Raw genomic sequence first — 14,762 nt, 5'->3', positions numbered from 1 at the left:
AGCAGCGCCGCCTCTCTCATGTAAGCTGTGTCCTGACACATGTGAGAACATGCAGCAGGAAGGGAAGGGGGGAAAAGGAGGAGAGGGAGCTTTTCCAAGCTCTCTGTTGGGGCTGGATAGAGAGGATGGAGCTCAGAGCAGCAGCAGCAGCAGGGCCAGAGCTGGTGCCTCCCTCCCTCCCCTGCCTGGGATGCACCAACCCTTGAGGCAGAACTGACCCAGCAGGAGGGAGGTCAGACCCACCATGAGGGACAGGTTTCGTCTCTGCATTCCTTCCTCACTGTGAAAAATGAGTGTGTTTTATGATTGGCGTTTCGCAAATATTCAAATGGATATTATATGCGTTGTGTTAGAAAGTAATGCTGTGTTAATTCTCTTAAGTACTGTGTTAAATATAGTTTTAGGTTATAAAAATTGTTAAAATAGAAACGATGCTATGTAGGATACTTTTTTTAAAGAAAGGACTCGCAGTGAGATAGCAGCCACAGAACACCTCAGTCTTTCAGAGAAAAAGAATTTATTGCCCTGTTATCAGAAGAAACTAACTTCTTCCTGCCTCAAAGGTTCTGTTAGGATTCAGAGGAAGAAGCTGATACTGCCCAGACAGAATGCTGTGTTTGAATGGAATTTATGCATCATGGATGAGGTGTATGAATATGCCACAGGCTGTTGCTTTTAAGGGTTAATCCTCTGTTAACAGGTGTCCTTATTCGGACTTATGCTGCCCAGAAAAGGTACCTGGACGTCCATAACTCTTTGTCTTTATTGTCTCATATTGTCCTAATTCAAATTGTCCAAATTATTATTACTCCAATTGTATTACTATTTTTATAACAATTTTATTACTATTAAACTTTTAAAATTTTAAAAACAGGTGATTGGCGTTTTTCACACTCACCACCTTCTCATTGCTGAAATGATGCCCTGAGCTCGTCAAGGAACTGTGGAACAGCTTGGGTTGGTCTCAGGTTTTGGTTGTTAATTGCTGCCCACAGATGTGCAGGGTGTCTCTGCTTCAGCCCGTGGAACTGAAGAACGAGTCTGGACTCTTCTATTTTCTGTCTTGAGGCTGTTTATTAATTCTTATCTATAAAATTTTCTTTCTGCCCAGCCGAGATCTGCTCAGCAGGGCAGCCACAGGCACTCTGTGTTGTCCTTTTATACTACAAACTACCTATAACATATTTACACTTAATTCCCAATACCCATCACCTGTGTTAGACAGTGAGCTTCTACCTAAACCAATCCCAAAGTGCCAGCATCACTGCAGAAAATGGAGACCAAGAAGAAGAAGGAGAAAGGCTGGACACGCCCAAGTTCCTCCATCTTGTCCCCAAAACCCCCATACCAAAAATCCTAAAATCTACATTTTCACCCTGTGATCATTTTGTTATTACACCATTCAAACCTGTGTGACTTTCAGGTCCTCACACAAAGCTGGTAACTTGCTCCAGGGGCCATAATCAAATCCGCAGGTGTTCTGGCTGTGTGTGCCAGGGTCTCTGAGCCCCCTGGCAGGGTCCCAGCAACTCTGGACATACAGAGGGATGCACTGAGTTCTGACAGGTTGGAAAGGGGCTTTGAAACCACCCAGCTCCAATGCCCTGCTGTAGGCAGGGAACACCTCCTGCTCCCCTAGGTTTCTCCAAGCCTGGCTTTGATGTACCAGAACCTCAGACAAAGCAGAAAACCCTGCAGAAACACATCTGTGGGCTGGAGCTCAGCACTCTGACCCACCTGCCTGGCAGGGATGGGCTCTCATCCCCTCCTGCTGCCCTGGGGATACCCCAGTTCCCCCCAGGTAAAGCCCAGCCTGTTCCATCCCATTGATCCCATCCCATCCATCCCATCCCACCTCATCCCACTGATTCCATCCCATCCCACTGATCCCACGGAGCGTGGGGAGCAGCTCCCTCCCCCTGAGCACATGCTCCTTGCTGGCCCCAGGAGGTGTTTGCTGGGGAGCTGCAGAGCAGAACAATGCTGGCTGTCTCCTCATCAAGGTGGGCAGAGTCCTGCTTTCACTCCAGCACTACCCTGAAACACAAAGCTTTGTCTTTGCCTGTCAATATCCCAGCTGGATTCTGCTTCTCTGTATTTAATTCGAGATGAGTACTGCAGGACCGCTTTTGTTAGCTGGATACCTCATGCACATTGTTATTATTTCTTTCATAAAAATCAATAAAGACTTAGGAACAACAACCACCAATAATAACAGTACATCTCTCTTTGTGTCTTTGTGTTGCAAGTTGCTGAATAACTCAGAAAAGCAGCAGACAACAGAGAAGAGAGAAGATTAAAAAAGATGTTGTTTCCAAACTGGACCTGCTCTTCCTTTGGAAAAAGTTTCCAGCCACTTCAAACTGCAGCACCACCTCAGCACACAAGAATTCAGCAGCACAGGCTCAGGATGGGACGAAATGCTCAGAGGATGAGGCAGCAGGCAGAGCTCCTCTGGTTTGGTGTCCTGCTTGTCTTGCCTGTGAAACACAGGCAAAAAAAAAAAAAATAATAAAGAAAGGAAATGCAAAGATGGAAAATGTAAGGGAACCACTTTGAAAGGCACAGGCAAATCATTCCTACTGCAGTCACTTCCTGGGCACCAACAAAGCTCTGGGAGAAACATTCCCTGCTGGTTTCCATGATGCAAGGGAAAGGAGCTGGAGCTGCTGGAGGGGGTCCAGAGGAGGCCATGGAGATGGTCCAGGGGCTGGAGCCAGGCTGGGAGAGCTGGGGGTGCTCACCTGGAGAGGAGAAGATCTGGGAGAGAACTTTGAGCCCTTTCCAGGGCCTGAAGGGGCTCCAGGAGAGCTGGAGAGGGAATGGGGACAAGGATGGAGGGACAGGACACGGGGAATGGCTCCCACTGCCAGAGGTGGGGTTAGATGGGATTTTGGGAAGGAATTGCTGGCTGGCAGGATGGGCAGGCCCTGACAGTGGAGATGAGAGATCTCTGCAGCCAGGTCAGGAACTTAGGGTTTATTGCAAAGGGCCTGGGTGCAGGGCCCTGCTGGGATTTGGGGTTTATTGCACAGGGCCTGGGTGCAGGGCCCTGCTGGGAGCTGCCAGCCACAGCCCAGAGCAGGCCCCAGAGAAGAGAGGGGCAGAGAGGATGAGAGGGTGAGAGAGTAAAAGCATAAGAGAGTAAAAGGGGTAAGAGCGTAAAAGGCAAGAGCTAAGAGCCAAGAGGTAAGAGAGCAAAGTTCCCGTTATAATACAATAAATCATCTTCTATATTTAATATTCTGATTCTCACTAACCAATCTAGTACAAGATACAAATCCTACAACATTTCCACACAGCCTGTAAGAATCACTACATTACCACACTGTGTTACATTTTAAACCCTAAAAACTCCTCTTTGGGCCCCTTCTGCCAAGCTGCAGGGTCTGCTCTGAGCCTTGGGCCTGTCTGCAGGCAGAGGGTGTTGTTCCATCAAAAGGGGATCACCTTCAGCTGGCCATGCCATTGTTTTCCAGTTGTTCAGTAACTGAGGTATCTCAAAGCTTGCTTTCCTTTCAATCTTACTTATAGTTTCCATATTCTCAAAATCTTTTGCTGGGCCCCAGGTCAGCATCACCTCCAAGGGAGTTCCATGCTGAGTGCTCCTTCTCGAATAAACCCCTCAAAATCCAATTTCCTGGGGGACCACCCGCTCAACATGACCTGCCCTTCACATTTACCAGGTTTCCAGCCCTGTGGTTAAAGAAAATATATAAAAATCTAATACTGTTGTTTTAAAGGTTAATGTATTCCCAGCCACAACTCAGAGCAGAGATTTGAGTCCAGGAACAATCATCTGGTGGCAGGAAAGTATTGAGTAGATGACCCAGGTCTTATCCAGCCCTGGTTTTTTATGCATGTGCAGCTCTTTTTTCATTTCTTTCCTTTTCCGGTTCAGCCATCCAAAGCAACATAAAACCAAAGCTAAACACAGCTGGGGTTTTATCCACTTTGCACACACACAGCATCAGCACACAGCACAGCACCAGGGCTATTTTTTCCCTCCCATATCAAGGGTTGCTGCTGTTCCAAGATGCTTTTCAGCAGGCATCTTTGCTTGCTTCCCATCAGGCACCTTTTGTGGCTTCCAAGCCATTTCCACATGCAGTTTCCATGAAAAAAACCCAAAAAAACCCTCCAAAAAAAACCCCCATAAAAACCCCAAAAAACCCCAAAAACTAAATTAAAAAAAAAAAAACAACAACCCCCCAAAAAAGAAACAAACAAACAAAACAAAAAAACAAAACAAAACAAAACAAAAAAAAAAAACACAAAAAAAAACCCACCAGAAAACCACCCCAAAACCCCAAAAAACCCCAAAGGCTCCTCTAAGTGCCACGAGATAATCCCATTGATCCCATCCCATCCCATCGATCTCATGCCATGCCATCCCATCCCATCCCATCCTATCCCATCAATTTTTACTTCTATTATACATATATATTATTAATGTATTATTCTATTAAATATATAAATTTGTTTATATACATATATTTATGTATATATAAATATATATTATGTGTATATAACATAAATAATAACTTATATTATACAAATCTGTTATTAATGGATTATTCTATTAAAAAAAACATATGTATCAAACTTCTATTTAGAAGTTTTAGGACAGAAACTAGTCCTTCCTCTTTACCTTCTTCTTCACCTTCTTCTTCATGAGTTTAAATAATATTGCGTAATTAAATAATACAATTTACCAGAATTGCCAGCAGAGGCTGATTTATGAAGGAAAGCCCTTTGTTTTAATGGCCCCTACCAGAGATGGTACTGGGCTTCATTTTGAATTTGAAGGCCAAGTTTTAGTTTTCTTACAAGCCTGATAATACTGAGAAAAAAAGGAAAAGCTCCTAAATCTTACACCCTGGCTAATCCAGGGTGGATCCTTCTTGGAGCCCTGGATGCTGAGAATTTTAGAATTTCTGTGCTGATAAACACTGACCTCCAAGAGAACCTCAGACCACAGAGAAACCTCCAAAATTGAATGATAGAACTGAGATTATGAGTGTATAGTTTGAAAAAAAGTGTGTAATATAATGTAGCAGAAAACTTAGAGTTTAAAGTTTTAGAATATAGTAATATATTAAAATATAGAATATATAAATATATATATACATATAAATATATAAAATATATAAAATATATGTTTTATATAAATATATACATATAAATATATAAAATATATATAAAATATGTTTTATATATAAATATATAAAACATATAAAACATATAAAAAATATATAAAACTTCTATTATACAAAGATATAATATAATATAATATAATATAATATAATATAATATAAAATAAAAATTATATGTATATATATTTGTACATATGATATACAAATGTATATATTATATGTATATATATTTGTTTATATATTTTTAATATAATTCTATTTAGAAGTTTTAAGTCAGAAACTACTCCTTCTTTACCTTCTTCTCCACGAGTTTAAGTAATATTGTGTAATTAAATAATAAAATCCACGCTGCGAGTCACACGTAGTTAGTTATTGAGATAAAAACAAAAAATAATTTGAAGATAATTTCTTAATGAGACAATTTATCCTTAAAAAAAACTTTAAAAGGAGAGATGCAGCTTCATTTTCACCGTATTAAAAAGAAGTACTGTAGAACTCACCGTTTGTGAGACTGTAACATAAATAAGAACAAATAAATAGCCAAAAAAAAAAGGAACATAAATTTCAACAAATTCCAAATTTATGTCATTTGTAACAAAGTTTACCAAAAACATCCCCCTCCTTTTCATGCTCTGACCTCATCCCATCCCACAGAGATCTCCCAGCCTTTTAAATCCCAGCTCAGCACAAATCCAGGGGTAAAACTCACCCCTGTGCCAGACCCAACAAACTCCTCAATGCTCACCCAAGGCTGAGGGACAGAAACACAGGAACAGGGAACCCAAATTTCAGCAGTGGCAATGGGAGACACAGAAACAGGGAACCCAAATTTCAACAGTGACAATGGGAGACACAGGAACAGGGAACACAAATTTCAACAGTGACAATGGGAGACACGGGAACAGGGAACACAACAAACCCAGCGCCAATTAAAGAGGAGAAAGGCACTGCTAAGGTGGCTCAGGAGAAATTTAGGCCATCAAAACAGTGCCCTGCTGTTTCCTGCTGGGCTGGTGGCTTTGAGAGCTCAAAGTGTGCCAGTGGAAGGAGGGGAGGTAGAGGATGGAGGATGTGTCACCGTGGCCTTAATCCCACAGGCCAATTGTGCCTCCTGGCATGCACTGGAGCGTGGTGCTTTCCTGCTGCAGGAGGAAACACAGGCACTAGAAGAAGCAGAATTAGTCAAATATATATATATGAAAAAAAAAAGTATATATATATATATATATATATATATATATATATATATATAAATACATAAGTATTTTAAAATTATATATATAATATATATAAGATAAATATATCTAAAATAAATATAAATAAAATATAAAAACATATAAATAATGTAAATATATAAAAATGTAATACAGAAATATATATTATATTATATTATATTATATTATATTATATTATATTATATCATTATATTTTGTACATATTTATTTGTATTTATAAAATATATATAAATATGTTATATATTATGTAAGTATATATAAATATAATTCTATAAATATATGTATTTTATATATTAAATATATTGTTTTGCATATGTTTATATATATTTGTATATATGTTTATATACATATTGCATATGCTTATACATATTATATATAGTTAGTCAAATACATAAAAATATAAATATATTTTTTTATATTTATATATATATAGTCAAATATATAAATATAAAGACATATATTTTTAAGTTTTTAAATTAAAACTAACATTCTAAGGAGAAATTTTTCTCCATTCAAATGCCATTTTCCATGGGAATTACACAATCTGGATGTTTTCTGCTCTTGCTCGTTGGTGGTGCTGAAGAACTGACATGCACAAATTTTTTTTTTTCCCAAAAAAAATCAAAAAAGAAAAGGGGCATTTTCATGTTGCAAAGCTGAGAGATGAACAGTTCTGATTGACTGGATGAAAGCAATGAGGAAAGTTCCAGATGAAACGTGGTAAATTGTCCAAGTGAAACGACGCTTTTTGGCACCTCCAAATCAAAATGTTGATGCCAGGAGGAAAGGCAGAAGGGGAGAAAAGCTGTCCTAGCAAACTTCACCTCTAAATCTCCTCAAAAATAAAAAACCATTAAAAAAACCCCCCAAAAATAATAAAAATTAAAATTTAAAAATTCCCTTTTTTTCAGTGGCAAAAGTGGTTTCACCAGATTACAATGGGGGGAAAAAAACTCTTGTGCTAATACTTAATTATTGAAGTACAGAAGTTAGAAATGTAGCTAATCAGAGGGGAGAAAATCTCTCCGGTGCTGTGTTGTTTGGGCAATGCTCCTGCTCTGTGCACCCAGTGGGCAGCTCAGTCCCTCCCACCTCCCCGGGATTAAGGGATTAATTACCATTAATTACAGAGCCCTGCCTGCCTTGCCTGTGATACACTATCTCTGCATCAGAAAGAAGCAGATGGAGCCCAATTTCCAAACTCTGCGAGATGGAAAGCGCAGGTATGAGATAAGAGATAAGAGCTGGGGGTACTGGGCGAGGCAGGAGGCTGTGGATCACCAGAGAGGAAACCTAAATCTCACTAATTTACCTTTTTTTTCCTCCTTTCCTAAGGAGAACAGGCAGCTGGGATCCCTCCCTGCTGTTGGATTTTCTGTTTTCTTTCTAAAGGAAATCTGTGCAGAGGCCACAACAAATCCCCACAACAGGTGGAACAGAGAAACTGGGGGTGCCCCATCCCTGGAGATGCTCGAGGCCAGGCTGGATGGAGCCCTGAGCAACCTGGGGGTGTCCCTGTCCTTCCAGGGGGCTGGAACAAGATGATTTCCTATGGAACACGGTGCTTTCTCATGGAACAAGATGATTTCTTATGAACCACGATGATTTCTTATGGAACAAGATGATTTCTCATGGAACAAGATGATTTTCTATGTCCCTTCCAAGCCAAACCATTCCATGGCTCTGATCCTCTGGATTTTGGGGCAAAGGCTGTGAGGGGCTGTTTCTGTCCCTGCAAAACAAAGGGAGTCCCACAGGACAGGATCTTCCTGGACAGAGGATTGAAGTGGCTCACGTAAACGAGGAGACGCCTCCTTGGATCCAGTTTTTTACCTGGAATAAGGGTTTTGCTGTCACTGTGGGTCTGTCCCCTCCCTGTGTTCATCATCCCTCGTCCCTGCCCATCCAGAGAAGGAAACATCAAACACATTCCCCAGACAGCCTGGCCAGGAGCTTCCCCAGGAGGGGCAGATGAAGGTGTCAGACGTAGCAGGAGCCCAGCTGATGTTGTGCTCTCACTCTGGGTTTTTTTTTTTCCTCTGTGTTAATTAAAACCCCACAGTTTCCTGAGGATAAACTGGTTAAATTCCCTCTGAAATCAAAGTGCCAGCAGCAAACTGTATCCAAATCCAAGTTCCTTGGGGTCTGTCTTGAGATGATCCTGCCCACAGAGGTGGCAGGGAATGAGGTGCCAGGAGAACATGTGATATATTTATAGAATTATATCTTTTTATAGGCAGGGAGTGGCTGGTTAAAAGCTAATTCCGCAGCCCTCTTAAATCACCAGGATTAAAAGCTTTTTTTTTCTGGTGGCTGCTTCATGAAAGACCCAAAAGTTTTCTACCCCTTTATTCCTTTAAAAAGGAATGTCTTGTCTATTTTAAACCATTTGGGCTTATGGGCAAAATATGCAGCAATGCTCCACCTCCAGAACCTGTGCTCTGCTGATTTTCTAGAGATGAATGAGCTCCTGGAAAAATAAAAGAAAATAATTTTCCAGAAAAGAATGAGCTCCTAAAAGAAAAAAAAAAACCAACCAACCAACCAACCAAACAAACAAACAAAAAAAACCCATAAAAGAATGAACTCATGGCAAAAATAAAAATCCAGAAAAGAATGAGCTCCTGAAGGAAAAAAAAAAAAACAAAACAGAAAATATTGAGCTTCTGAAAAAAGGAGAAAATATTTTTTTGGAAAAGAATGAGCTCCTGGGAAAAAAAAAACAAAAACAAAAGAATTTTTCCAAAAAGAATGAGCTCCTGAAAAAAATAAAAAGAGAAAAGAATTTTCCAGAAAATAATGAGTTCCTGCGAAACAAAAACAAAACAAAACAAAAACAAAAAAACCAAAGAATTTTCCCAAAAAGAATGAGCTCCTGAAAAAAAGAAAAACAGAAAAGAGGGAGCTCCTAAAGAAACCCAGACAATCATTTTCCAGAAAAGAATGAGCTCCTGAAAAAAAATCAAAAACAAACAGAAAAGAATGAGCTGCTGAAAAAAGAAAAAGAGAAAAGAATTTTCCAGAAAAGAATGAGTGCCTAGGAAAAAAACCCCAAACAGAAAAGAATGAACTCCTGAAAAAAACCCAGAAAAATAATTTTCTAAAAAAGCATGAGCTCCTGAAAACAAAAAAAATCAGGAAAGAATGAGCTTCTGAAAAAAAAATAGAAAAGAACAAGCTCCTGAAAAAAACAAAAAAAGAAAAGAATTTTCCAGAAAAGAATGAGTGCCTGGGAAAAAAACCCCAAACATAATAGAATGAACTCCAGAAAAAAACCCAGAAAATTATTTTCCAGAAAAGAATGAGCTCCTGGGAAAAAAACAAAGAATTTTCCAGAAAAGATTGAGATCCTGAAGAAAAAAGAAAATCCAGAAAATAATGAGCTCCTGAAAAAAATGAAAAGAAGAAATTAATGAGCTCCTGGGAAAAAAAAAAACAACAACAGAATTTTCCAGAAAAGAATGAGTGCCTGGAAAAAAACCCAAAAAACCAGAAAAGAATGATCTCCTGGGGGGGAAAAAAAAAAAAAGAAGCAAAAATTTTCCAGAAAAGAATGAGCTTCTGAAAAAAAAGGGGAAATAATTTTTCAGAAAAGAATCAGCTCTTGAAAAAAAAAAAAGATAAAATAATTTTCCAGAAAAGAATGAGCCTCTAGGGGAAAAAAAAATTGAAAATAATGAGCTCCTGAAAAAAAAAAGATAAGTTTTGGCCAACTCCAGCCACACTGTGCAGTGATGTGTAGAACCCCCTGAAAACATGGAAAAAATGTGATTTCTGCTGGTTGGGCGCTTTCAGCCAGGTGAGATGGTCCTGTCCTCCTTGAGGGGTTACAGCTGCTCAGAACCCAGCACTTCTGGAGCTTCACGGCCAAGGATTCTGGGGTAGGAAAGGAAATACAGCAGGCACAGCCCTCCTAATGCCTGTTAACCACATAAATGTTCCTGTTCCAGGGCAGGTGGAGCAATAATAAATATCAGGGAGCAGAAGAGAGCCCTGCCGCCCCTTCTCATTCGTATGCACGGCGTTATTTCTGTTATGAAACCCAAATTCCCTCTCCAGAAATGCAGCCCGGCCCTGCTGGCTCCTGGTGAAATGATTATTAATGGTGCTGCACCTCTCCCTAATGGGAATGAATGGTCCAGGCACCCTTCAGCTCCACACAGTATTCCTGACTGATTCCTTCCTGCTCCTCTCGGCCACAAAATTCCCCCCGTTTTCCTTCCCCTGCAGGAGCTGCACATGGGTGATCCATCTTGGAACTTTTAAGGCTTATTTTTCTAGAGATATAAAAATAAACACTTCCATTTGGATGAAAAATAGGAGATGTAGGCCCAAGCCCACCAAGGGAGATGGAGGAGGAGGGGGGAGCAAGAAGGAGGAAGGGTATTTTCTCCCTTTTCCCTGTGTTTAAAGCACAGATGCATTATCCATCTCTCTTAACAGCCCCTCCTTTGCTAAATAAATGATTTCCTCACTGTTTGGAGCAGGGGGATGACAGGAGGAGGATTATAAGTCGTGGAAAGGAGGTAAAGGCAGGGATCTCCCAGAAAGCACCACCCAGTCCAAGTATCTGCCCCAGCAAGGGCGCTCTGGCCATGGAGAATTCCTGCAAAAATGATTTTTAAAGCGAGGACAATGATGAAAAACCATGCTTTGCATGGCTCTTCCCATAGGAGCCTGCAGGGCCAGCAGGAATTGCATCTCTGGACAGGCAGGAGAGCAGGGAGAAAGGTGAGTGGGATACAAGGATACAACCCCACCAGCTGCTCCACTGTGGATCTGGGCATTTCCAAAATGCCATAATGCTCCTTCAGACCTTCCAAAATATCACAAATCCCACCCAAAATCCCCTGAACACCACAAGCCTGCCCTCCATATCCCACAAACATCCCAAAATCTCACACACTCCTCACCTCATACCCCACAAACATCACTAAGCATCTTCAAAACCCCTCAACCCCACCAGTCCCCTGACGCGTGTCCCCAAAATGTCACCAAAGAGGTCCCCAAAATATCACCAAAGAGGTCCCCAAAATGCCACCAAAGAGGTCCCCAAAATGTCACCAAAGAGGTCCCCAAGTAGGGTTTAAGGACTGGCTACAGGTGACCATCCTGCTCTTGGGGTTGGCACCATCCCCACTCTTGACAAGCAGATATCAAAGAGCCACTTGGCTGTTGCCTCTTGCTTCTAATACACCAAAATACAAAATATATGGGTTAAAACCATAAGAATTATGGATTTTAGCACGGGACATTCCTGAAAAAAGTGGGGCTGAAGGAACATAGCCCCAGGCAATGCTTGCAGGGACAAGCACTGGAGCAGCTCCACAGCCCTGCTGCAACAGCCACAGGAAGTATAGCATAACCTAAAACCTGCTGAGAATTTCAGCTTAATTTTTAAAAGCTGGTTGCTTTATGTCTGCTCTTTAGTTGCTTTTCTTAAAAAAAAAAAAAACAAAAAAAAAACAAAAAAAAAAAAAAAACAAAAAAAACCCCAAACTCAGCAAACCAAGAGAAAGGCGAACAAACCCAATGTCCACTGGTTTTCACCTGATTCCAACCCAGTTTTGGTTGAAATTTGCCCAGTGGTCAGTGCTGGTGGTTTCCAGTTGGGGCTGTGGCCACATCCCAGCTCCCGTTTCTCGCATGGCTCCTGGTCCATCCCCACCTGGAGGGGTATTTGCCCACACGTATGCAAAAGTGATTACAGGCAGAAGCCTGGGGGATTTGTTTGGGAACAATGTTGTAATGAGCCTGGGGATAATCTGCTGCCCAGAGACAGGGATTTCTCCCTGCAGGGATGGCAGCCACAAATTAGACAGTCACATCCAGTTATTTCCAGCAAGTTAACTCCCAAGGCTGCCCCTCCTGCCCAGCACAAACCCACCCAGCCCCACAGATGTGCCCCAAATCCGAGATGTTCCAGGTGGGGAAAGGGGCTGCTGCGAGGGGTTTTAATGGCCCAAAGTGGTGGAAATTCATTACTCTGATAAGGCTCAGGGAGTTGGTGGTTTGAGCCTCAAACATGGCCAGTCCCTGGAGAAATTACATCGTGTTCAAGCTAATCTTCTTATAAACATTGTTGTGGGGTTTTTTTTTATTTTATCCGACATGTGTCAAGCAGGACCACTAAGCCTATTACATCTCCAGGGAGGTTGGGGCTTTCTCTTCTTCCTATCCCCCCATCTGAATGCTGCTTGGCTCCTTTTTGGCTCCTCTGGACATTTCTCCATCACTACAAACCAATCTTTTATAATTAGCACTGATTTTGAAAAAAGTCTCCGTGGGTTTGGAGGCTCAGGTGAGATAAGCAGCCAGGTTCCAGCTAGACATCCAAAATTTTTGGAGCTTGTGGGTTTCTGAAATGCACAAAAAACTTGCTGGACTACCCCTTCTTCCTGTGTTCATTTATTTTTCTTTCCAATAAACCCAGATAAAGAGTCAATTGGACATTTTTGTGTTCTCCAGCACAAAATAGTTTAAGTTGTTGGGAGATCCCTGGCTGGGTACTGCCTTTATTTGTGTTATTCCCTCTGTCTGAGTTTGCAGGCAGAAACAGGCAGGGATTCAGACCACTGGAGCAGAGGGTTTTAAAGGACAGGGTGAATATCAAGCCGCTTCAGGCTGAGGGATGCACCTTGGTGAAGGGACATTTTCTCCTGAGACCTCTCCCCACCCTGGAGGGAAGTTCATAGGAAGCCAACAGAAAGGGTGAAAAGGAGATGTAAAAAATAACCCAAAACCCAAAAAAAATAGTGCTGAAAATGGTCACTTACTGGAGGAAGCATCAAGCTCTCTGCATGAGAAATAGGAAATAGAGAATTAGGAATACCCAAGGAGTGAGAAACCTTCACGCACTCACCTGCAAGAACATCACCCACGTTCACTCTGGAGACTTGGCTACAGAAAATCAATGGGAGCTTATCAGCCTGCAGCAGAGTTGGGACAATTAAACCTTTCCCTCTCTGCCTTTCTGTGTTGGGTTTAAGTTTTGAAGTTATTCTCACCTGTGGATGGAGAGAAAGAAACATCCGAGCCAGCATCTCTCATGGAGAGTTATCTCCAGCACAGGCAGCAGCCCAAATTATTTCCGTGCCTAATTGTCGCCTTCTTTGTCCTTAAAAAAAAAAAATCCTATCTTGGACCAAAAAAAAGGGATTTTGTGCATTTGACTACAACCTCTTTGCTCTCCTTGCACACAAACTTCTGCACTCATGGGAAAACTCCTTTCCCAGAAGCTGAGCTTTTGTCATTGGGATTTTCTCTGGCACAGAGCAAAACTTTGCAGAAGGAGCACAGCAGAAACCCAAAATGGGGCATAAGTGACAAAAGTGAGCCTGGATTTGGAGATCCATGTCTCTGTCCTCCAGATCCATGCTGGGCTGGGGACAAGGTGAGGGAGCTGCTACAAACCCAGTCAGCTGGAGCACTCAATTCCACAGGAGCCAAAGGGTGTTGGAAGCCACAAAGCAGCACCCAAACATGTCTCTGTTTGCTTGCCTGGTTTGTACTGAAAACCAGTTGCTCCAAGCCCTTGGAGGTACGGAAAAACACTGAGATAAACCTAATAATTAGCAATCTCAAAAACTAAAATTGCTGTTCCTAGTTCCTGCTCCATGTGTGGGTTTGGGTGGACTACAAGGCTTTCCGCAGCCCCTGGCTGGTCCTAAAAGCATTTTCCATCTCCTGGGCACTCGGGTTGGAAGCAGCAGCTTCCTTTTTATATTTATTTCATTCTTTATCTCCCCCAGTCAAAGCAGACAGTGTAGATAATCTGGGTTTAGAGCCCTTTGAAGTCAGCCAGAAAAGACTTTTAACTTGGGAAGCGGGACCCCAGGCCTCCATCTACCTGATCCGCAGGCCCTGGCAGGGATTTGGGCAGGGCAGGCTCCATCCTCATGGGCCTGGCTTTAAAGCCATCAGGCCCAAGCCCTGCCTTGGCCAGAGATCAAGCAGAGCAGATTTCCTCCTGCCCTCCTCCTGTCTTATCACACATTAGCCCCGTCCAGATGTCAGGCGCTCACAATCCCCCTCTCCCATCTTCTTTTTATCTCCCCATTAAATTGCTGACAAGACCTTCCTGGTGGCCTTTCCTAAACTAGGGGGGGATCAAAAAAATCAACGGGATATTTCAAAAGTCCTTTAGGGAAAATAAGAAGCAGGGGGGGAGATATCAAATTGGAGGGAGAAGGAGCTGGCAGTGCTGATGCCATGCACAGAGCAAGGCACTGGTGTGGCACTTTCTGGGTTCCCCAGATGGAGGAATTGAGAATCTGACTCCATGTTCTTAGAAGGCTAATGTATTATTATATATATATATATATATATATATATATATATATAAAATAAAATATTTATGTTATATATATTT

The sequence above is a fragment of the Melozone crissalis genome, unplaced genomic scaffold, assembly GCF_028551555.1.
Source record: "Melozone crissalis strain CALT ecotype California unplaced genomic scaffold, PUWL_Pcris_2 ptg000062l_1, whole genome shotgun sequence".
NCBI lineage: Eukaryota > Metazoa > Chordata > Aves > Passeriformes > Passerellidae > Melozone > Melozone crissalis.
Note: the sequence above shows the minus strand (reverse complement) of the source record.